Source organism: Phascolarctos cinereus, unplaced genomic scaffold, assembly GCF_003287225.1.
Source record: "Phascolarctos cinereus isolate Bilbo 61053 unplaced genomic scaffold, phaCin_HiC Scaffold_4;HRSCAF=312, whole genome shotgun sequence".
Lineage (NCBI taxonomy): Eukaryota > Metazoa > Chordata > Mammalia > Diprotodontia > Phascolarctidae > Phascolarctos > Phascolarctos cinereus.
The window spans coordinates 233030072-233052978 of NW_027555847.1; the positions used below are offsets into that span (position 1 = coordinate 233030072).

At 35.7% G+C, this 22907-nt stretch overlaps 1 pseudogene; it reads left to right on the forward strand.

Moving 5' to 3' along the window:
- Nucleotides 1-15317, forward strand: part of LOC110223164 (small ribosomal subunit protein uS3 pseudogene) — a 51526-nt pseudogene extending 36209 nt beyond the window's left edge.
- Nucleotides 15318-22907: the final 7590 nt, after the last annotated feature.

Consider the following 22907-nt stretch of genomic DNA (forward strand, 5'->3'; position numbering starts at 1 on the left):
AATTGCTGCACTCAATATACCATCAAACTTGGAAAACTCAACAATGGCCAACTGGATTGAAAAAGAGCAGCTTATATCCCATTCCTAAAGAAGGGCAACTCCAAAGAATGTTCAAATTACCAAACAATTGTGTTTATTTCACATGCCAGCAAGCTTATGCTTAAGATTCTATAAACCAGACTTCAGCAATATGTGAACTAAAAATTACTAGAAAAGCAGGCTGATTCTGAAGAGGTGGAGGAACTAGAGACCAAATTTCCAACATTAGCTGGATTGAGGAGAAAGCAAGACAATTTCAGAAAGAAAAAACAAAACAAAACAAAACACCTCCTTCAGCTTTATTGACCACACTAAAGCCTTTGATTGTGAATCACAACAAAACATGGCAAGCTATTAAAGAGGTAGGAGTACCAGATCATCTTACTTGTCTCCAGAGAAATCTGTACATGGGTCAAGAAGCAACAGTTAGAACCGAACTTGCAACAACTGATTGGTTTAAGACGGGGAAAGGAGTATGACAAGGTTGTATATTGTCACTTTATTTAACTTAAATGCAGAGTATATCATACAAAATGCAAGGCCAGTTAAATCAAAAGCCAGAATTAAGGTTGCCAGGAGAAATATCAACAATCTCAGGCATGCAGATGATACCATTCTTATGGCAGAAAGTGAAGAAGAATTAAGAAGCCCCTTGATGAGGGTGAAAGAGGAGAGAGTAGAAGCTGGCTTGAAACTTAACATAAAAAAAATAAGGTCATGGCAACTGGTTCCATTACTTCCTGGCAAATAGAAGGAGAACAAAAATAGAAGTGCTGTCAGATTTTATATCCTTGGGCTTACAGATAACTGCAGGTTGCAACTGCATTCATGAAATTAAAGAGAGCATATGGCAAATTTGAACAGCATACTAAAAAGCAGAGTCATCACCTTGCCAACAAAGGTTCATATTGTCAAAGCCATGGTTTTGTTCAGTAGCAATGTATGCTGTGAGAGTTGGACTATAAGGAAAGATGAGTGCCACAAAATCTATTCTTTCAAATCGTGGTACTGGAGAAGTCTTTTGAGAGTCCCTTGGATAACAAAGAGATCAAATCAGTCAATACTTAAACAAACAAACAAACAAAAAGACAATTCAGGTCAAAGAAATTAATTCAAAAGTCAAATACTGAAGCTGAGGCTTAAATACTTTGACCACATAATGAGAAGATGAGACTCACTGGAAAAGGTTCTGATGTTGGGAAAGATTGAAGTTAAAAGGAGAAGAGAATGGCAGAGAATAAAATGAATAGATAATGTCATAGAAGGAATGAACATGATCTTGGATGGACTTCAGGAGATAGTGGAGAATATGAAAGCCTGGCATACGATGGTACTTGGGGTCACACAGAATTGGACACAACTGAATAACTGTACAACAACAAATTGAGGTAATCATATAATTTTTTTGGTTTAATTATTGATATGTTCAATTATTCTGATAGTTTTCCTAATTTTGAACTAGTCCTGCTTTCCTGGTATAAATCCCAACTCATCATAATACATGATCTCTGTGATGTAGTGCCATAATCTCCTTGCTATCATTTTATTTAAAATTTTTGCAGCAATATTCATTAGGGGAATTTGGTCTATCATTTTCTTTCTTTGTTTTACTCTTCTTGGCTTAGCTATCAAATCCATATCAAAATATATCTTCGTATCATAGGAAGGAATTTGGTAGGATTCCTTCTTTGTCTACTTTCCCAAATAGTTTATATAGTATTGAAATTCATTGTTCTTTAAATGTTTGGTAAATTTCACTTGTAAATCCATCTGATCCTTGGGATATTTTATTAGGGATCTCACTGATGACTTGTTCAATTTCTTTTTCTTTTTTTTCTTTCTGTCTTTTTTTTTTTAGGCAATCAGGGTTAAGTGACTTGCCCAAGGTACACAGCTAGTAAGTGTCAAGTGTTTGTTCTGAGGACAGACCTGAACTCAGGTCCTCCTGACTTAAGGGCCAGTGCTCTATCCACTGAGCCACCTAGCTGCCCCCTCAATTTCTTTTTCTAAAATAGGATCATTTGAGGATTTCATTTTCCTCTTCTGCTAATCTGGGCAGTTTGTTATTTTGTAAATATTCATCAATTTTACTTCCTCACACTTATTTGCAAATCATTGGGCAAAGTAGTTCCTAATAATTGCTTAATTTCGTCTTAATTGGTGGTATACTCACCCTTTTGATAGAATTTGGTTTTCTTCTTACTTCGTTTTTAAATAAAGTTAACCAATGGTTTATCTATTCTATTGCTTTTTTTTCATAAAAGCAGCTCCAAGTTTTATTTATTAGTTTAATGGTTTTCTTACTTTCAATTTTATTACTCTCTCCTTCAATTTTTAGGATTTTCAAACTTGGTGTTTAATTGGGAATTTTAAATTTATTCTTTTTCTAGTTTGTTTTTAATTGCTGGCTTGATTCATTGATCTACTTTTTATTTTATTGATGATATATATATATATATATGTATGTATGTATGTATATTTCTCCCATAAGTACTGTTTTGGCAGCATCTCATAAATTTTGATGTTTTGTCTCATTGTTGTCCTCTTTATTGAAATTAATTATTGTCTGGATGTTTTTTTTCCTTTGACTAATTTATTCTTTAGGATTAGACTGCTTAATTTCCAATTTATTTTTATTCTATGTTTCCATGGCCCCTCATTGAATGTAATTTTTATTGCATCATATTGTGAAAAGGTTATTCTTTTGTTGTTGTAGTTGAGTTTTTTTATTAATTAGTTAATTTTTAATTAATTAAGTTTTTGATTAACTAATTAATTAATTAATTCTTCCTCTACTTCCCTTACTTGCTTTTAGAAATCCTTTTTGAGGGGGCAGCTAGGTGGTGCAGTGGATAGAGCACCGGCCTTGGATTCAGGAGACCTCAGTTCAAATCTGGCCTCAGACACATAACACTTATTAGCTTTGTGACCCTGGGTGAGTCACTTAACTCCATTGCCTAGCCAAATATATATATATATATATATATATATATATATATATATATAATATATATATATATATATATATATATATATATATATATATATATATATTGAGTTCTTCCTGGGACTGATTTGTATTTTTTCCTAGGATTTGGAAGTAGGAACTTTGCTGTCTTCTTCTGGTTCTTTGTTTTGATCTTCTTTGTCACCAAAGTAAGATTTTATGGTCTGAGTTTTTTTTTTTTATGCTGTTTGCTCATGTTCCCAGACAATTACTTGAGTTTTTAACTCTTTCTGAAGGTAGGGCTGTGCTTCCAGTGTGGAGAGTGAGCTCTCCCAAGCTTCAAGGTTTTATGTAGCTGTTTTCAGAGATACTTCTAGGGACCTCTAAATTTTAGTTCTTCCAAGATGCTATGATCAAAGGAGAGGTGTTCACTCCTTTCCTGGCCTGTGCTCTGATCTATGAGAGACCATGAGCACTCTTTTCTGTTTTGGAAATGTGAGAAGGATTCTATCTCCATTGCTGCTACAAGCTGTGCCATGCCAGCACTCTTCCTTGCCCTAAGACCTCTAACCAGGACTGTGACCCAGTTCCAAGCATGGGTCTCAGAGCCAGTAAAGAGATCCCTGCAATCCCCCTCTGACCAGTTGCTCAATACCTCCACCATCTGTAGGTTGAGAGTTCTACAGGCAGCCACCACTGCCACCGCCCCAGGGCTGCACAATTGTTGTGGCCAGACCATGCTCCTCTGTCATCCAGGCCCATAGACATTTCCTACTGACCTTCTAAATTGTCTTTGGCATTTGTGGGTTCAGAAGTCTGGAAACCACCATAGCTGCCTGTGATTCAGTCCCCTGAGGCCTGCTAAAGATTCTTTGGGGCCCTGTTTTTGCCTGCACAGCCCCCACTGAACTGTGCTTCTCTTCCAGCCTAGCAAAATAGACCTTTCCCATCAACCATCCAGGTTGTCTTGAGCTAGAAATTTGTATCATTCTGTCTTTTTGTGGGTTCTGCTGCTCTAGAATTTGTTTAGAGTCATTTTTACAGGTATTTTGGGGGGTTTGGGGGAGAGCTCAAGCAAGTCACTGCTTTTATTATGCCATCTTGGCTCCACCTCTGATAGCAGGTTATTTTTAATTACTGTTAGTCAAATGATGATGTTTGCCTTTCCCATGAGATTATGTTCCATTTACATTTGATACAATGTATATATACCTAGTCATTTAGGTAAATAACTATAATGCATATATACCTAGTTATTTAGGTAAATACATAGATATGTAGACAGAAAAAAACACGGCATACTTAATATGTGCCAAGCAATATAATAAATGAATGACTGAATGAATTAATAAATAAAATAAGATTGTACCTACTCTCACCAAGACAGCGTATGAAAGTGGTGATAGAATGTGGGTCAAGGTACCTGCATAGGGGCAAGGCAGGTATTATGAGTAAGGAACAGAACAGAGAATGAGTCTGGAAGGAAGTTAACATTGTGGCAGGGACTTCTTTCTGATACAATGGTCTCAGGCGATGACTTATACATAATCCAATAGAAATCAATGAGAAGTGATCCTCTGGGAGTTAAGGCAGTCCAGTGTGGCCTCAGAAGAGATTAGGGAATAACCCAGGAAGAAGAATTATCCCCTCATCAGAATGTGAGCTCCTTAAGGGCACGTACTAAGAATTTTTCTTTCTTTATATCCCCAACACTTAGTAAAGTGCCATACACACACACACACACACACACACACACACACACACACACACACACACATATAAAGAACTTTAAAAATGCTTGTTGATAGAGCCTGACTGACAAATCACATGACAAAAACAGTGGTATTTTCAGTATTTTGGATATATAGTCAAGAAGATGTTATGATCTATATTATTCTACTGGGAAATTTATTTGAAAGGATAAATCCAATTTGGCAAAATATGACCTCAGGTATATAAATTCTATAGAAATAACCATTATAATTTTTTTATTGAAAAATTTTCTATCAAAAAAACCCAAACCTGTAACTAATTGAGATATGCTTTCCAGAAAAGAGACACAGGACAACAGCTGAGACATTTTCCTACAAGAAGCTTCACTGAATTTCCCAAAGTTGAAAAAATCTGAAAAATCTATTAAAATATGGATGAATTCTTCTACTGTGGCTTTAAAATTGCAATATATGATCTAACTGGGAAGTGCTTTTCAAGACCTTTTCTTTTTTAAAGTAATAAACATACCTCAAAGAATTGATTCAGCTATGGAAAGCAAAATCAGAATGGAATCTAAATGTGCAATTTAGTAAAAAATCAATGAAAAGGCTACTTGACTTCACTGATACTATACCAAAAGAGGCTAAATTAAAGATAATGTAATTTAAAATTCTACAGGGTTTATTGGACACTTTCCAAATTGCACAGGTGTGATCTTTTGGACTCAGACATAGGATATGTTGGCATTGAAGAAAAACAGGTGGAAAAATAACCTATCTTATGATAATGTGTGAAGATTAAAAAAATATTGATAGCACATTGATATGATTAATAGCTGTAGAATTGTTAGAAGGAAAACAAAATTGGCAGTGTCAGCTCATAGAAATGAGAACAGCTGAAAGAAGTATTGAAAGAGCAGTTGGAGAGAAAAGAGAATAAGGGAACTTCACAGAAACCATGGTTGGAAAGGATCTCTAGGAAAAGATAGAGGCCTACTGTTTCAGTGGCACTTCAAGAGAGAAAATAATCACACCTTATATGCATATAGCACCTTTTCCTTTCCATAATATTTTTAGCATTCATTAAATACTGTCTGATAGAGTAAATAATACTACCTCATGATACAGATGAGATAATTGAGACAGAAAGAGGTTAAGTAATTTACCAAAATCATACTGCTACCAGTGGTAGGGCTAAGGGAAAAAAATGTGTATAGGATATTTCAAGTAACTTACTTACATGTATTGATGGGTGGTTTTATCAGGAAATCATTGGAACCTGGAGGAAAAGGAAGAAAGAAACTGAACCAACTAAAGTCAAATGATAACAACAACAACAATAAATCATGATAGCTAACATTAATATAGTGTTTACTATGTGCCAGACCCTGTGCTTAGTACTTTATAACTGTTATCTCATTTCTTCAGAACAACTTTACATGGTAGGTACTATTATTATCCCCATTTTACAGATAAGAAAACTGAGGCAGATAAAGATTAAGTGACTTGCCCAGGAACAATTTGCATACTAGAAAAGAGAGGCATTGAGTTTAAATAAACAAAATAAAAGAGCATGAAAAAGAACATAATGGAATGAAATAGAAGGGGAAGAAAAAGCCAGGTGACTTTTTAGTATAATAGAAATCAACTCTACTAAGGTTAAAACAGAAAAGAAAAAAAAGAAGAGGGAAGAAAAAGATGGGTAATTTTTTTCTGGCCCAATAGAAACTGAAGTTTATAAAATCAAAATTTAACAGGAGAAAAAAACTAGAGAAAGAAAATAAAGAAAACTGTTTTGAATAGAGAAAGTTCTTGAGCTGACAAAGACAGCAACAGTTAAAGTTGATAGGTAAGATTTAAAATAGGATTAATGAACTTTTTTGAATCACATCTTTGTTCTGGTTAGAACTGCAGTTCTATACTATATTGCAATATTTTTTAAGGTGATAGGATAGTTTTGGCTCATAAATATTGATGATCACTTAGCTTAAATACATTCATTAAGACAAACAAACACCTGCCTCTTGGGAGAGGTCAATAAACTAGGGAACGATCACAAATATAAAGCCAAAAGGGATCTAAAAGTCCATCTAAGCCAAATCCCTCATTTTAAAGATGGGGAAGCTAAGGTCCACACAAATTAAGTGATTGGTCAACGGTCACATAGTTTGAAAATATTAGAGGGAAGATCTAAATACAGGTCATCACAGTGCAAAGCAGTATTCTTTCACTGTACCATGTTGATCTTGCAAGGGAATAGTAGAACACTTAATGTTTTGTGGATGTGTAGAATACATTGTTTCATAAAAAGCAACAAATATGAATAATCCCAGAGAAACTGAGAAAGAACTATCAGAACTGATGCTTGCCAAAAAAATAGAACCATCACAATAAATTGCACATGATCATAACAATGTAAATCACAACATTAAAAAGCATCAGAATTCTATTCTGGTTTAGATATCTTTGTGAAATTTCCCAAACTAATTTTGGATGAAAAATAGCTTTCATTTATGTAGTCTTCTACAAAGCATTTTTTCCAAACAAAATAAAACCAAACTTGACCTAGAAAATAGATCCAGGAGAGACAACTTAAAAATTATTAGACTACCTGAAAGCTATGATCAAGAAAAGAGTCTAGACATCATCTTTCTAAAAATTATGAAGGAATACTATTGTCCCATAAGAAAGATTGAGCAGGCAGACTTCAGAGAAATCTGAAAAGACTTTAATGAACTGATGCTGATTGAAGTGAGCAGAACCAGGCAAACATTGTACAGCATAATAGCAACATTGTGCAATGACTAACCTTGATAGATTACCTCTTCTTAGCAATGCAAAGATCTAGGACAACTCCAAAAGACTCCTGATGGAAAATGGATCCAGATCAGAAAAAGAACTGTGGAGTCTGAACGCATATTGAAGTACACTCTTTGTGCGCTCTCTCTCTCTCTCTCTCTCTCTCTCTCTCTCTCTCTCCTCTCTCTCTCTCCCCCCCTCTCTCTCCCCCCCTCTCTCTGTCTCTCTCTCTCTCTCTCTGCTTTTTTTTCCCTTCTTTCTCATGCTTCCTCCCATTGGTTCTCATTGTTCTTCACAACATGACTAATTTGAAAATATGTTTAATATGAATGTGTATATAGAGCTTATATAAGATTTCATGTTGTCTTAGAGTGTGGGAGGAGAAGAAAATTTGGAACTCAATATCTTATGGAAGTGGATACTGAAAACTAAAAATAAATAATTTTTAAATCCTAAAAAAATGATGTTATCAAGGAAAAGTGCCTTGATATTCTAGAACCGGAGAGAAAAATAGAAATTGAAAGAATCCATCAATCACCTCCTGAAAGAGATCCCAAAATGAAAACTCCCAGGAATATTATAGCCAAATTCCAGAACTCTCAGGTCAAGGAGAAACTATTGCAAGCAGCCAGAAAGAAACAATTCAAGTATCATGGAACCCAGAGTTAAGACAACACAAGATTTAGCAGCTTCTATATTAAAGGGCTGGAGGGCTTGGAATATGATATTCTGGAGGGCAAAGGAGCTAGAATTAGAACCAAAAATCACCTACCCAGCAAAACCAAGTATAATCCTTGGGGGGAGGGGATGGACAGTCAATGAAATAGAGAACATTCCAGTATTCCGGTTGAAAAGACCAGAGCTAAATAGAAAATTTGACTTTCAAATTCAAGATTCAAGAGAAGCATAAAAAAGTAAACAGGAAAAGGAAATCATAAGGGGACTTAATGAGATTAAAATGTTTACATTCCTACATGGGAAGATGATACTCATAACTCATAAGAATTTTCTTATTATTAGGGCAGTTATGAGTACATATAGACAAAGGGCACAGGTATCAATTAAATATGAAGTGGTGATGTCTAAAAAAAACATTAAATTAAGGTGTGAAAGAAGAATGTACTGAGAGAAAGGGAAAAGGAAAGGTAGAATGGGGTAAATTAAGTCACATAAAAGAGGCAAGAAAAAGCTCTTACAGTGTCTCAGAGGGAATAACCTACCTACTCAATTGGATGTAGAATATATCTTACCATTTATGAAAGTAGGAAGGGAAGAGGATAAGAGAAAAGTGGGGAGGTGATAGACTGGAGGGCAGATTGGGGGAGGGGTAGCCAGAAACAAAACATTTTTGAAGGGAGACAGAAAGGAAAGAGAGGATAGAATAAATGGGGGAAGATAGAATGGAGGATAATATAGTTAGCAATAGTAACTGAAAAAAAATGAAGCAAATTTCTCTGATAAAGGCCTTATTTCTCAAACATATAGAGAACAGAGTCAAATTTGCCAAACCAAGAGCTATTCCCCAATTGATAAAAGATCAAAGGATATGAGCAGTTTTCAGGTGAAATAATAAAAATTATCTGTAGCATTAAGGGAAAAAATTCTCTAATTAATGATTGGAGAAATGCAAATTAAAACAATTCTGATGTACTACCTTATATCTATTAGTTTTGCTAATAGAACAGAAAAGGAAAATGAGAAATGTTAGAGGGGATGTGGGGAAAATGATCCATTAATGTACTGTTGGTGGAGCTGTGAACTGACTCAGCCATTCTGTAAAGCAATTTGGAATTATGCCCAAGGGGCTATAAAACCAAGTATACCCTTTGACCTAGCAATACCACTACCAGGTCTATATCTCAAGAGAGATATAAAAATAAAAAGGAAAAAAGACCAATATGTATGAAAACTTTTATAGCAGCTCTTTTCTGATGGCAAAGAACTGGAAATTGAGGCGATGCCCATTGATTGGGGAATGGCTGAATAAGTTGTGGTATGTGATTATTATGGAATACTATTGTGCTAAAAGAAATGATGAGGAGGATGCTCTCAGAAAAACTTGGAAAGATTTACATGAGCTGATTCAAAGTGAAATATATTGTATACAAAGTAACAGCAATATTGTAAGATGATTAGCTGTAAATGACTTAGCTATTCTCAGCAATACAATGATCAACACAACTCTGAAAGACTCATAATGAAAAACCCTATCCATCACCAGGGAAAGAACTGATGGTGTCTGAATATAGATTGAAACATACTTTTTTTTAACTTTCTTTGTTTTTCTTGAGGTTTTTCTTTTCTGGTCTATGTTTTCTTTCATAACAGGAGTAATGAAGAAATGTTTTGCATGATTACACACGTATAACCTATGTTAAATTTCTTGCCTTATCAATTTAAAATTTAAAAATTATTTTAAAATTATGATTAATTAATTTAATGTCAAAGGAACTAATGAAAAGAAATGCAGGGGAAGGTGGCCTAGCAATTCCAGATCTTAAATTATATTATAAAGCAGCAGTCATCAAAACTGCTTGGTACTCACTAAGAAATAGAGTGGTGAATCAGTGGAATAGGTTAAATATGCAAGACACAGTAGTCAATGACTATAGTAATCTATTATTTGGTAAACCCAAAGACCCCAGCTTCTGGGAAAAGAACCCACTCTTTGAAAAAAACTGCTGGGAAAACTGGAAAAGATTATGACAGAAACTAGGCATAGACCCAAATCTCACACCATATACCAAAATAAAGTCAAAATGGGTTCATGACTTAGATATAAAGGCTGATACCATAAGTAAATTGGGAGAACAAGGAATAGTTTACCTATCAGATCTATGGAGAACAGAAGAATTCATGACCAAACAGGAGATGGAGAACATTATGAAAAGCAAAATGGATAATTTTGATTACATTAAATTGAAAAGTTTTTGCACAAACAAAGCCAATGCAACTAAGATTAAAAGGAAGGTAGAAAATTGGGAAAGAATTTTTACAACCAGTCTCTCTGATAAAGGCCTCATTTCTAAAATATATAGAGAATTAAGACAAATTTATAAGAACACAAGCCATTCCCCAATTGATAAATGGTCAAAGGATATGAACAGGCAGTTCTCAGATGAAGAAATTAAAGCCATCTATAGTCATATGAAAAAATGCTCTAAATTATTGAAATTAGAGAAATGCAAACCAAAACAACTCTGAGGTACCACATCATATCTATCAGATTGGCCAACATGACAAAACAGGAAAATGATAAATGTTGGAGAAGATGTGGGAAAATTGGAACACTAATACATTGTTGGTGGAGTTGTGAAATGATCCAACCATTTTGGAGAACAATTTGGAACTATGCCCAAAGGGCTACAAAAATGTGCATACCCTTTGATCCAGCAATAGCACTTCTAGGGCTACATCCCAAAGACACCAAACAAATGGGAAAAGGACCCACATGTACAAAAATATTCATAGCAGCTTTTTTTGGTGGCAAAGAATTGGAAATTGAGAGGATGCCCATCAATTGGGGAATGGCTGAGCAAGTTGTGCTATATGAATGTAATGGAATACTAATGTGCTATAGGAAATGATGAATAGGCTGACTTCAGAAAAACCTGGGAAGACTTATATGGTCTGATGCTGAGTGAAGTGAGCAGAACCAAGAGGACTTTGTACACAATAACAGCCATGTTATGTGATGACTAATATTGTTAAACTGAACCCTTTTCAGCATTACAAGGATCTAAGGCATCTCCAGAGGCCTGGTGATGGAAAATGCTGTCCACATCCAAAGAAAGAACTATGGAAGTTGAATTGCTCTCACTTATTTTTACCTTCTGTTGAGGTTTGTTTCATCTTTCTGATGCTTCCTCTTATTGGTTTTAATTTTTACTTACAACTTCACTAACGTGAAAATATGTTTAATAGGAATGTAAATGTAAAGCCTATATCAGATTGTGCACCATCTTGGGAGGGTGGGGGGAGGAAGGGGGAGAAAAATTTTCAACTTTGAAAGCATATGGAAGTGATTGTTGATAAATCAATAAATTAATACAATTAAAAAAAGAAAAAGAAAAAAATTAAAAATTATTTTAAAATTACCATTAATTAATTTAATTTATTATTATTTAATGTATTTGAATTATTATATTATATTATTTATAAAATTATTTAAATGATTTTTAAAAAATCATTTTACATGTAACTTGGGGAAAATAAAGTAGTAAATAAATTCAAAATAAAACCAAACTGCTATGAATTTGGTAGTGTGAAAAAAGAGTCTTAAATAATTAAAATGACTTGTCCTAGGACATATGACTGGTAAATATAAAGTATAGCATCAAAAAACATGTCTTCTCTTGCTAAGTCCAATGTTCTTTCCGTTATACTATGTATTTTACCTGGTCAAAGCCAATATCAGTAGTTCCTAGTAAAGTTCATGTTCGTCAATAATTTTTATATATTTAAAAATACGTTACTTTTTAACTTCCTTTTATTAATGTATATACTTTGTGAATTAAATGGCATATCTTAACACAATTATTACTTTGTATATGACATTTATCTCATAGTTATTTTCCATTTTATTATAAATGAATTCCATAGAATTATAGAATTAAAAATGTCCCTTGAAGATGGAATCATATCAAGTCAACAAGCATTTATTTACTCTGTGTTAGGCACTGTGCTAAGTGTGGTGATACAAAAAAAAAAAGGCAAAAACATCATCCTGTCCTCACTGTTTAATGGACAAGGCAACATACCAATAGCTGTACAAAGAAGATAAATATAAGATAACTTGAAGATAATCACACATGGAAGTCACATCCACCAATGAGGTCATCCTGTCCTAGTTCTTCATTTTATAGACAATGAAACAAAGGCCTAGTGATTCAGAACAGACAGAAGACGCTGGTTTGTATTTTGGAAATTGTCCATTGCTCTTAGTACTCCAAACTTCTCCATAAACCAAAGGAACATTATTTAAATAAGTAAACTTCTTTGAGGGAGACTTTATGTCTGAGGATCATAAAATGCCACAGCATCAGAAAAAATAAAGCTACAAATCATCCACAGATCAATCAGTGGAGAGCCATATGGTGGGTTTCTGTAAGATGCAAATGCATCTAACAAAGAATAGCAGAGAAAGAGGAGTAGAAAGGATAATCTAGAAACAGATTGGTAGCTCAATGGATAGTGTGTCTTACACGGAATTAGGAAGACTTTATTGAAATCCTGCCTCATTCTAGTTGTGTGACCTCTAATAAGGCATTTAACCTTAGTGATCCTCAATTTTCTCATATGTGAAACACGGATAACACTAACACCTACTTCCTAGGTTATAAGGTCCAAGCGACATAATATGCATAATATGATTTGCAAAGCTTAAGCTATTATATACATGCCAGATATGCTTATTATTGTTGTTGTTGATGTTATTATAATTGTTGTTTTTGTTATAATCAGAGATGAATTATGACCAGAAAAACAAGTAAGCCAGCCTTGTGATGAGAACAAAAAATAACCAAGATATAGTCCATGTATTCCATAGGTATCCAATTAATTTTAATCAATCTATCTATAAATTTTTAAATGCCTACTATGTGCCATGAGCTGTGATAGAAGCTGGGGATATAGTGGAAAAAAATACAATCATCTTCGCTCTTGAGGAGCTTACATTCTGAAGGGGGAGACAAGGTAAGGAGAAATGGTTCCCAATAAAGAAGATGGCTGAATCCATTCTCCAGTTAGTTGTCAACACTATTTGGCATTTACTGAGCTTGCAGTATCCAGAATGTATTTAGACAAGGTGACAACCAAGCATGAAAGAGGAGAGCAGATCATAGGCAGTGACTACTCCTAACACTTGCATTCACTAGGAAGCCTGGACAAAGTTTTTATGGTCCTATGAATTGCTGGACCTCTTTCCCTGCAGGGAAAACTGAATGAGAGAAACCTACCACAGGACACATAAATAACATTTTGCCTGTGTGGTTCATTGTACCCATATGAGAAATACTTTACCTATAGAATGATTGAATTTGCTTGAGAGGCACAGTGGTAAATTAGAAATATCAGTGGCTTTGGAATTTGAATCCTAGCCCTTCTGCTTATTTACCACGTAAGTGACCTCAAGTAAGTCATTTCATTTCTCTGAACCTCAGTTTCCTTTGTAAAGTAAAGAGGGGAGGGACAAAGACATCAAAGGAAACTCCCTTTGGAAGATTTGTGGAAGGACAGGTCAAGAATCACACAGGGTAAGGCATGGAGATGTTATAGGGAATACTCACATCAGTGGGACCATGGGCCCATTAGCTCAGTGGACAATATTCTATATTAGACTTTAGGCATGGATCTACTGGATACTGGGATAAACAATTCTATTTTCAGTCTTTTCATGCTAGTCCAGAGTCATCAGATACACATATATACATACATATACATATAAATATGTATGACAGATACACACAAATATATGACAGATATACACACATGCACATATATGTGTGTATACATATGCATACATATTTAATACATATATATGACAGGCAATCATGTTATTGTTTTGCTTACATATACTTTTCCTTTGAAGTCAAAATAATATTTTAAAATCTGTTATCAAATGTAGCTACCTAATAGATGGCATCTGTATAGTATTTTAAAATTTACAAAGCATGTTGCATATATTATTGTATTCAATTTTCACCATAACTATGAAGGATGTGTTATTATTATCTCTCTCCATTTTGCAGATGAGGAAATTGATATAAAGAGAAGTTTCTTATTTTTTTTTCCTGTGAGACAATTGGGTTTAAGTGGTTTGCTCAGGGTCACGCAGTTAGTAAGAGGCGAGATTTGAATTCAGGTCCTCCTGACTCCAAGGCTGGAGCTCTATCTACTGCACCACCTAGCTGCCTCAGAAGTTAAGTTTTTAGAGTGCTAGAAAGTGTCTGAGGTGAGATTTGAACTTAGATCCACCTAACTCCCTGGGCAGCACTACATCTACTATATCATCTTGTCTCTCTTCTTATAAAAGGGAGACTAATACATTGTATGTACCCTAGTAAAAGTATAGCTGTCCTTTTCCTGTCAGTGCAAGACGGTGGTGCCGATCTCCAAGGAGAGGAAGTTTGTTGCTGATGGCATCTTCAAAGCTGATCTGAATGAGTTTCTCACCAGGGAGCTGGCTAAGGATGGCTATTCTGGGGTAGAGGTTCGAGTTACCCCAACCAGGACAGAAAAGGCTCAGAATGTCCTTGGGGAGAAGGGTCACTGGATTCATGAACTGACAGCTGTAGTTCTGAAGAGGTTTGGCTTCACTGAAGGCAGTGTAGAGTTGTATGCCAAGAAGGTGGCCACCAGAGATCTCTGGGCTATTGCCCAGGCTGAGTCCCTGTGTTACAAACTCCTGGGATGTCTTTCTGTTTATAGGGCCTGCTATGGTGTCCTCCACTTCACTATGGAAAGTGGAGCAAAGGGATGTGAGGTGGTGGTGTCTGGTAAGCTCAGAAGCGAGAGAGCCAAGTCCATGAAGTCTGTGGATGGCCTGATGATCCACAATGGAGACCCTGTCAACTACTACGTAGACATAGCTGTGCACCACGTCCTCCTCAGACAGAGTATATATTGGGAATTAAAGTCAAAATCATGTTGCCCTGGGACCCAAGTGCAAGATTGGCCCTAAGGAACCCCTATACAACCATGTGAGCATCGTAGAACCCAAGGATGAGATTCTTCCTACCACCCCCACCTCAGAGCAGAAGAATGGGAAGGCACAGCAACCAGCTATGCCCCAGCAGTGCCACTGCATAAGAGGACTCTAAGATACCTGGAATGGTGTGCCTTAAGCTCTTCTGTAAAGATCTTTAATAAAATCTTTTTAAAAACAAAAACAAAACGAAGTATAGCTGCCCTATTCCCACTGCCTCTACTATCCTTCTATGAAAGACTGGTATAAAATGTAAAATTCAACAAAGGTAGACTGAGGCATGTATTCTCCAAGTAAAATAACAGTTTATTAGCAGAGCATGAACCTGATAATAAAATGGGTCCAATGACTGCTTCAGTAAGTCAAAAGATCCCTAGATTAAGATGCAGCTCCTTTTTAATAAACATAGAACAAAGAGTAGAACAAGATAATTAAGGAAATAATACAATTGATTACAGGGTTGACATCATCATGGGGATCACGACAACATTATTAGTTATATATCTGAGTCATGGAGAGCAATCTGATTGGTTGGAAGATGAGAATGAGGGACTAGCAACAGCCCTCTCCTTCCCTCCTACGACTAAGAAAGTTCATTGTTTAAGTCTACCTGCAAGGTTTCAAACAGTGGGCCAGGCCTCTTTGGATAGCAAACCAGATATCCTTGAAAGATAGCTTGGTGGCATAAAAATACTGGACCAGGCTCCCTGGTGAACACTCATATCCCTCAAGGATAGCAGATTTCCTTGAGGCAAGAAGAGAACAGTGAATAGCAGGGGAAATGGATTTCTAAAGTTAACTCATTACAGGCCAGCTGAATTTCTAAACTAAGGTGAGAAACAAAGAACCATGATTTAGGCAGTTATGTGACAAACTCAATTAATTGTTAATAGGATCAATAAAAATGATTCAGAGTCTATATAATCTTCTCACACAGTAAAGATGGGTTGAAATATTCCCACTCCATTTTCTCTCTGATATCTTAACAAGATGAGAACACATTTCAAGCAAGCAAACAAAAGTCTTTAAGTCTGAAAAGGCCTTGTTGAAATAGAATGCTGTTGTACAAGAAAAGGCAGAGGAAACTTTAGTATGCCTAAGGAATCATCAATAAATTATCAAGCAAGCTAAGAAGGGAAATAAATCTAGAAAATGGAGGATGTGACTCAACTTTGACCAAATTTTCTTACTCTTACACTTGATCAAAGGAAGATCTTCCAGTTTCAGAGTCTGGAAACTTTCCACTGATGTACTGACCAGTATCCTTGGATCAGTTGGCTATAGTGTCTGAATCATGTGTAGCTAGGAACAAATTAGACTCACAGCTTCAAAGGAACTCAACAAAGAGTTATTATTACATATTATATATAATATATTAAATGTAAAATACTATATATAATATATAATGTTATAATATGTATTATACTATGCCTTCTTGAGTATCCTATGAATAGGAGAGAAGGGCTTGCAGCAGCTAGGAGTTGTGAGTTATCCCTTTGCCACATGTGTCACTAACTTTGAACCCACTTTCCCATAGACTTTTTAAATACTGTAATAAATTTTCTTTTCTAAAAGCTAATTATGGCCAGCTGACTATGTGATTGTCAGCTGATAATTTTGTAGGAAGCACTTTGGCAGGGATATGAGACTATGGTATCAGAGAAAAATACCCAATTTCTTCTTAGGACTACTCTTAGAGCTTTAGAGATAGCCAACATCTGGCCAATTGATTTATCTGTAAAAATGTGAGTTATAATAAGGATACTCAGAGCTTATTTTGGTTATATCAGAATTGAAAGGGCAGGACTTCTATAGAGATGGGTTTTTAACACTCATTAAATGTGAAATCAGAAAAAAAGAATAGTTGAGTTTAGAGGGTCAAAAAGTAAAAAAGGATGAATAGTGCTATGCTATCAGATTTAAGATTTTCTGGATATATAGTAGAGAATGCAAGTATCTTAAGAGGAAAGATAAGGCTTGAAATGAACCCATATGTTTGCATTTGTATCCATTATGCTAAGAAAGTGTTCAGAAGTCAAATGCTTTCAGTGAACATACAAATAGTTTGTACTATTGGTAGGGTACAGCTTTCTTGATCTAAGATTGAATGCAAAGGAGGACAGTGAGGTTCAGCAGACTCAAAAGGTGAGGGGTTTTTTTGTTGCTTTTTCCTCCCTGAATCCTCAGGTCAAACACTCAGGGATATAAATAAGGAAAAAAGTGTCAAGAGGGCAATAGATAAGCTACAGGTACTTGGCTTTCATGGAGAGCAAGAGACAGCATAGAGTAAGAATAGAAAACAGACTCCCAGGGTCTTGACAGCAGCAATTGGAAGTTTATATTTGAACTGGATTGTTAAACAGTAAACTCTTTGTTTGAATCTTTTACTCTGATAAAAGAGGCAAAACTCGGAATAAGAAAATTAAAAAAGAGTTTATTTTAAAAAATTAAGGAGGTAGAACAGATGAATTGGTCATCAGGGACCAGCCCCAGTGATTAGAACTGGGGATACAAGGTACCATTACTTTTAAAGACAATCTTTTTTTTTTTAATATAAATTTATTTATTTTTAGTTTTCAATATTTACTTCCACAAGATTTTGAGTTCCAAATTTTCTCCCCATCTCATCCCTTCCCCCACCTCAAGATGGCATGCAATCTGAATATCCCTTCCCCTAGTCTGTCTCTCTTCTATCTCTCCTCCTTCTCTATCCCCTTCCCTTCTATTTTCCTGTAGGGCAGGATAGACTTCTGTACCCCATTTCCTGTATTTCTTATTTCCCAGTAGCATGTGGAAACATTTTTTTTAAAACATATGTTTTTAAAACTTTAGGCTTCAAATTTTCTCCCTTCCTCCCTCCCCATCCACCCTCATTGAAAAGGCAAGCAACTCAACATAGGTTATACATGTGCAGTTATGCAAAACACTTCCATAGTAGACATATTGTGAAAAACTAACTCTATTTCCCTTAATCCTATCCTGCCCTCCCATTTATTCTATTCTTTCTTTTGACCCTGTCCCTCCTCAGAAGTATTTGCTTCTGATTACCTCTTTTCCCAATCTGCCCCAATCTGCCCTCCTCTCTATCATCACCCTAATATATATATATATATATACATATATATATATATATATATATACATATATATATGTGTGTGTGTATATACATATATATATATACATACATATATATATACATATATATGTAATATATATGTATAGATAGATAGATGGATAAATAGACAGATAGATGGATAGATAGATAGATATGTATTTTATTATTTTTAGGCAGTTGGGGTTAAGTGACTTGCCCAGGATCACACAGCTAGTAAGTGTCAAGTGTTCGGTCTGAGGCTGGATTTGAACTCAGGTCCTCCTGACTTCAGGGCCAGTGCTCTTTCCACTGCACCACTTAGCTGCCCCAAAGACAATTTTTGCTAAAAAAAAAAAATGACCATTATGATAGTCCATGTCTCCAAAAGGGAATGGGCTGTTGTGTCTCATTTGGTCCCTAAATATTGTGATTGGCCCACATTTCAAATGAGGATCTGGGTTAGTAAGCATGCATGGTAGCTGTTGTCGTGTTTTCAATGTACTCATGAAGAGATGGGATTAGTGCTATCTTGCCTCCAAGTCACTACATACTGACTAAGTGGTAGGGGATGGGATTAAAGTACTTGCAGCAGACTTGCTGAAGCCCCTCCCAATAGACTGATTAACATAGTCAAGACAGACTGGAAGCAACTGAAGGTCTCTACATAAATTTCAATAGAAGGATGATGGGAAAATATGGAAGGAAAAATGAAGGGAAAATAGGGTCTGTGAGTAGCAGACTGACATAGTGCAAACCACAAGCCAGAAGAAATTGTTTTGCTAGAGTGTGAAGAAGATGTTCACATGCATAGAAGATGAAAAGGTCAACAAGAAAGCGATTACTCTAATCCAGGAGAAGTAATGGACCAGAGATTGAACTGTGGGAATTAAGACAAACAAGCTTATTTGAACAAAGTTACAGGTTAAAAAAAATTGGATCTGGCATCTGCTTATATTTGTGGATGATCAACTTTTGGTTTAGGGCACAGATAGAGGTCAGAGAATGACCCTGTTCCAATAAAAAGGAAATAGGGCCATAACAAAGGACATCTCTGGGAAAGAATTTGATGTTGCAGCAGAATATTCAAATAGAGACATAACGAAGGGATTAGGATGAAGGGAACAATAATGATAGATCATTCTCATTTAGCACTTTAAAAGGTCTGCAAATAATGTTGTGGCCATTATCTCAATTGATTCTCATAATAGTCTGGTGAGATAAGTGCTAATATGATCTTCATTTTTCAAATAAGGAAACCGGCTCAGGGAGGAGAAGTAACTTGCTCAGATAACACAGGTTGAAGTGGCTGAGGCAGGTTCTGAACAAAGGCCTTCCTGACTCTCAGTCTGGCATTTTGTCCACTTCATCATACTGTTTGGAAACACATAAAATAAAAGTGGAAACTCTGAGATAACAATAGTCTACCAACATCTAAGTCAATTTCTGGCAGTCAACAAAATGTAAATGGGAAGCACAAAACTATTCTAACTATAATTTTTCAGCTGGACTAATAAGTTGTCATCTGTCCACATGGCACAATATCCAGAAGCATTGGTAAGCTTAGGAGACCTTTTCTGCCACTTAGGTCAATTCACCCAAAAGATACTGTTATGGATCTAAAGGGTTAACATCTTTCTGTAAGCACCTTGCTACTTGAGAGCATATGAAGTACAGGGGGGAATAGAACTCATTTTCTAATATGATTCAGCCTAAAGGTAATTAGTTGTCATAGCAAACTTCAGGCTCGGAAAACCTTTCAAAACTCTTATATATATATATTTGCTAATGTGCTAATGAGCTTCAACTCATCATAAATTCCAGGCTGAATTTGCTTATTCTGAGTTATTTCAGTATTCACCATAGAGAAGTTAGAGCAAAATTTTATTTCTTGGTTTTCTTCTTCCTCAGTAAAATAGAGAGTGATTGATGATCTAGTTAGTGATTATCTCCTCTGTTAAAAATACTGGAAAACAACCCCTGAAAGCTTCAGCTTAAGCAGCAAAATTACTGCAAAATAAAATTTAGGTGAGGAATTAGATGTTAAAAACTGGAAGAGAGTGTCTATAGACTAAGCATCCCTTTTAATACAATTGGAGCAGGAACTGGGGAAGCAACTGAGTTCATTCATTCATTCATTCATTCATTCATTCATTCATTCATTCATTCAATAAATATGGATTAATTGCCTACTATATGCCAGGCACTGTTAATAAGTACTGGGCATACAAAAAGAGGCCAAAGACAGTCCCTGGCCTCAAGTAGCTTATAATACAATGAGAAAACAACATGCAAAGATATATAGATAGATAGATAGATAGATAGATATAGACATAGATATATCTATAGATATAGATATATGTATCTATATCTATATCTATGTCTATATCTATCTATCTATCTATATATTAAGCAAGCTATATATAAGGTAAATAGAAAATAAGTAATAGAGGGAAGTCACAAGAATTGAGAAGTTAGGGAAGACTTACTATAGAAGAGGGGCTTTCAGTCAGGACTTAAAGGAAGTTAAAAAATATGCCTTTGTCTTACCTCACTATTTGATATATATTCATAATCCCTTCAACCAATAGATCTGTGATTTCAGTGCTGCAGAGAGGTTCTGTTAAAGAAACCTCTCTACCAAAGTAGAGGGCCAAGTGCTCCAAGACTTATAAACTTACTAAATCACTGAAGCCGCTGAAAGGTTAAGTGACTTGCTCAGGGCTACTCAGCCTGTGTGTCAAGAAAGTCTTGAACTCAGATCTTATACTCTCTAGCTTCTAGGCCAGGATGTCTATCCAAAATGCCATGATCTAAGTATAAAGATCAAAGTGGAGAATCACACACACACACACACAGAGAAAATAGTTAGCTAGCTAGATAAGATGAGATACAATCGTATATTCATCCATATCCTTCCCCAATAAGAAAGATCTTTAGTCTGTGGGGAATTGGAATTCAATATAAGTAAGTCATATTATCTGATGAATATCTATAAAGTAACTATTCTAAGCATGTGAGGATGAAAGGATAAAACAAATCAAAACATGAATATTCTTGCCCCCAATCAAAGAAGCTGATTGGTTGTTGTCCTCCATTCTTAAGGAGGGCCAAAATGACATCAGTATGTTAGGATCAAGTTTCAGTGTATCCGACTGTGGCTGAGCAGACCAATATGAGCTCGGAATGTTCTACCGCGCAGGTTGGGCGCAAATAATCTGTGAGAACATTTAGTGTGGTTTCTCTAAATTTGAGCTTCCTGAATTTCCTTTGAGCTCTTTCAATTCTGCTTTGCTCATAGAGCACAGAACCTTCTCTGATGTGGACACGCCATGCTAAGTGGTCTTGTGCCGGTTGTTTCCCATGTCATACAATCAATTCCAAAGTTCTGAAGAGAGACCTTGAGAGTGTCCTTGTATCACTTCTTCTGATCACCATCTGAACACTTGCCCTGTGTGAGTTCTCTGTAAAATAGTCTTTTTGGCAAGTGTACATTTTGCATTAGAACAACGTGGCCAGCCCACTGGAGTTGCACTCTCTGAAACAGAGTTTGAATGTTTGGCAGTTTAGTTTGAGAAAGGACCACAGTGTCTGGTATTCTATCCTGCCAGGTGATCTTCAGAATCTTCCTAAAACAATTCAAATGGAAGCGATTCAGTTTCCTGGCATGGCACTGGTATACTGTCCAGGTTTCACAGCCATACAACAATGAGGTCAGGACTATGGCTCTGTAGCCTTTCAGTTTGGTAGTCAGTCTAATACCTCTTCTTGCCCATATTTTCCTTCATAGCCTCCCAAGCACTGCACTAACTCTGACAATGTGTGCATCAACCTCATTTGAGATTGGTAATAAGACATGTAAACTGCTTATAAATCTCCTTAACTCCAAGTGACCAGATTTATATAAATTATATCTCACAGTACTGAAAGACTTTAGGGATGTGATTAGTGGATACTGTCTCTGATCTTTGGCAAATCTTAGTATATCAGAAAGGAACTTTTAGTCCGATTTGGAATAAATGATGTGCAGGAAGACAGATACTTATAACTTATAACTTATAACTTTTACTTCAATTCCTGGAGAACATTTAGAATGTATTGCTAAAGGGATACTTGGTGAACTCTTGAAAGAGAAGTGCTGATCATAGATGGCAAGTATAGTGTCATCAAAAACAAATGTATTTTTTGACAAGATTAACAGAATTTGTCAGATTAGTCAAATGTTATGGACATTGGATATTTGGATTTTGACATAACATTTATAATGAATTTCACAGTCTCCTTATGAACTAGGTAGAAAGATGCTATCTCCATTATCATCCACTTATTTGCTAGTCACCTATTCTATCCAAGGCATGGTGCTAGGAGCTGGGATTGATACAAAGTTTAGATGGCATTGCTCCTGCCCTCATGGAGCACATGGTCTAATACAGGGATTAGACACAAAGACAAAAAAGGTGGAATACATGTCATTTCACAACAGATCTCTTAAAGAGTTCTAAAAGAAAGTGAGATCCACTGTTTGTAGTATCAGGTAAAGTATCATGCAAGAGATGGCATTTGAGTTAGACTTTTAAGAATGGGCACAAATTTAATTAGTTAAGAAAGGTAGAT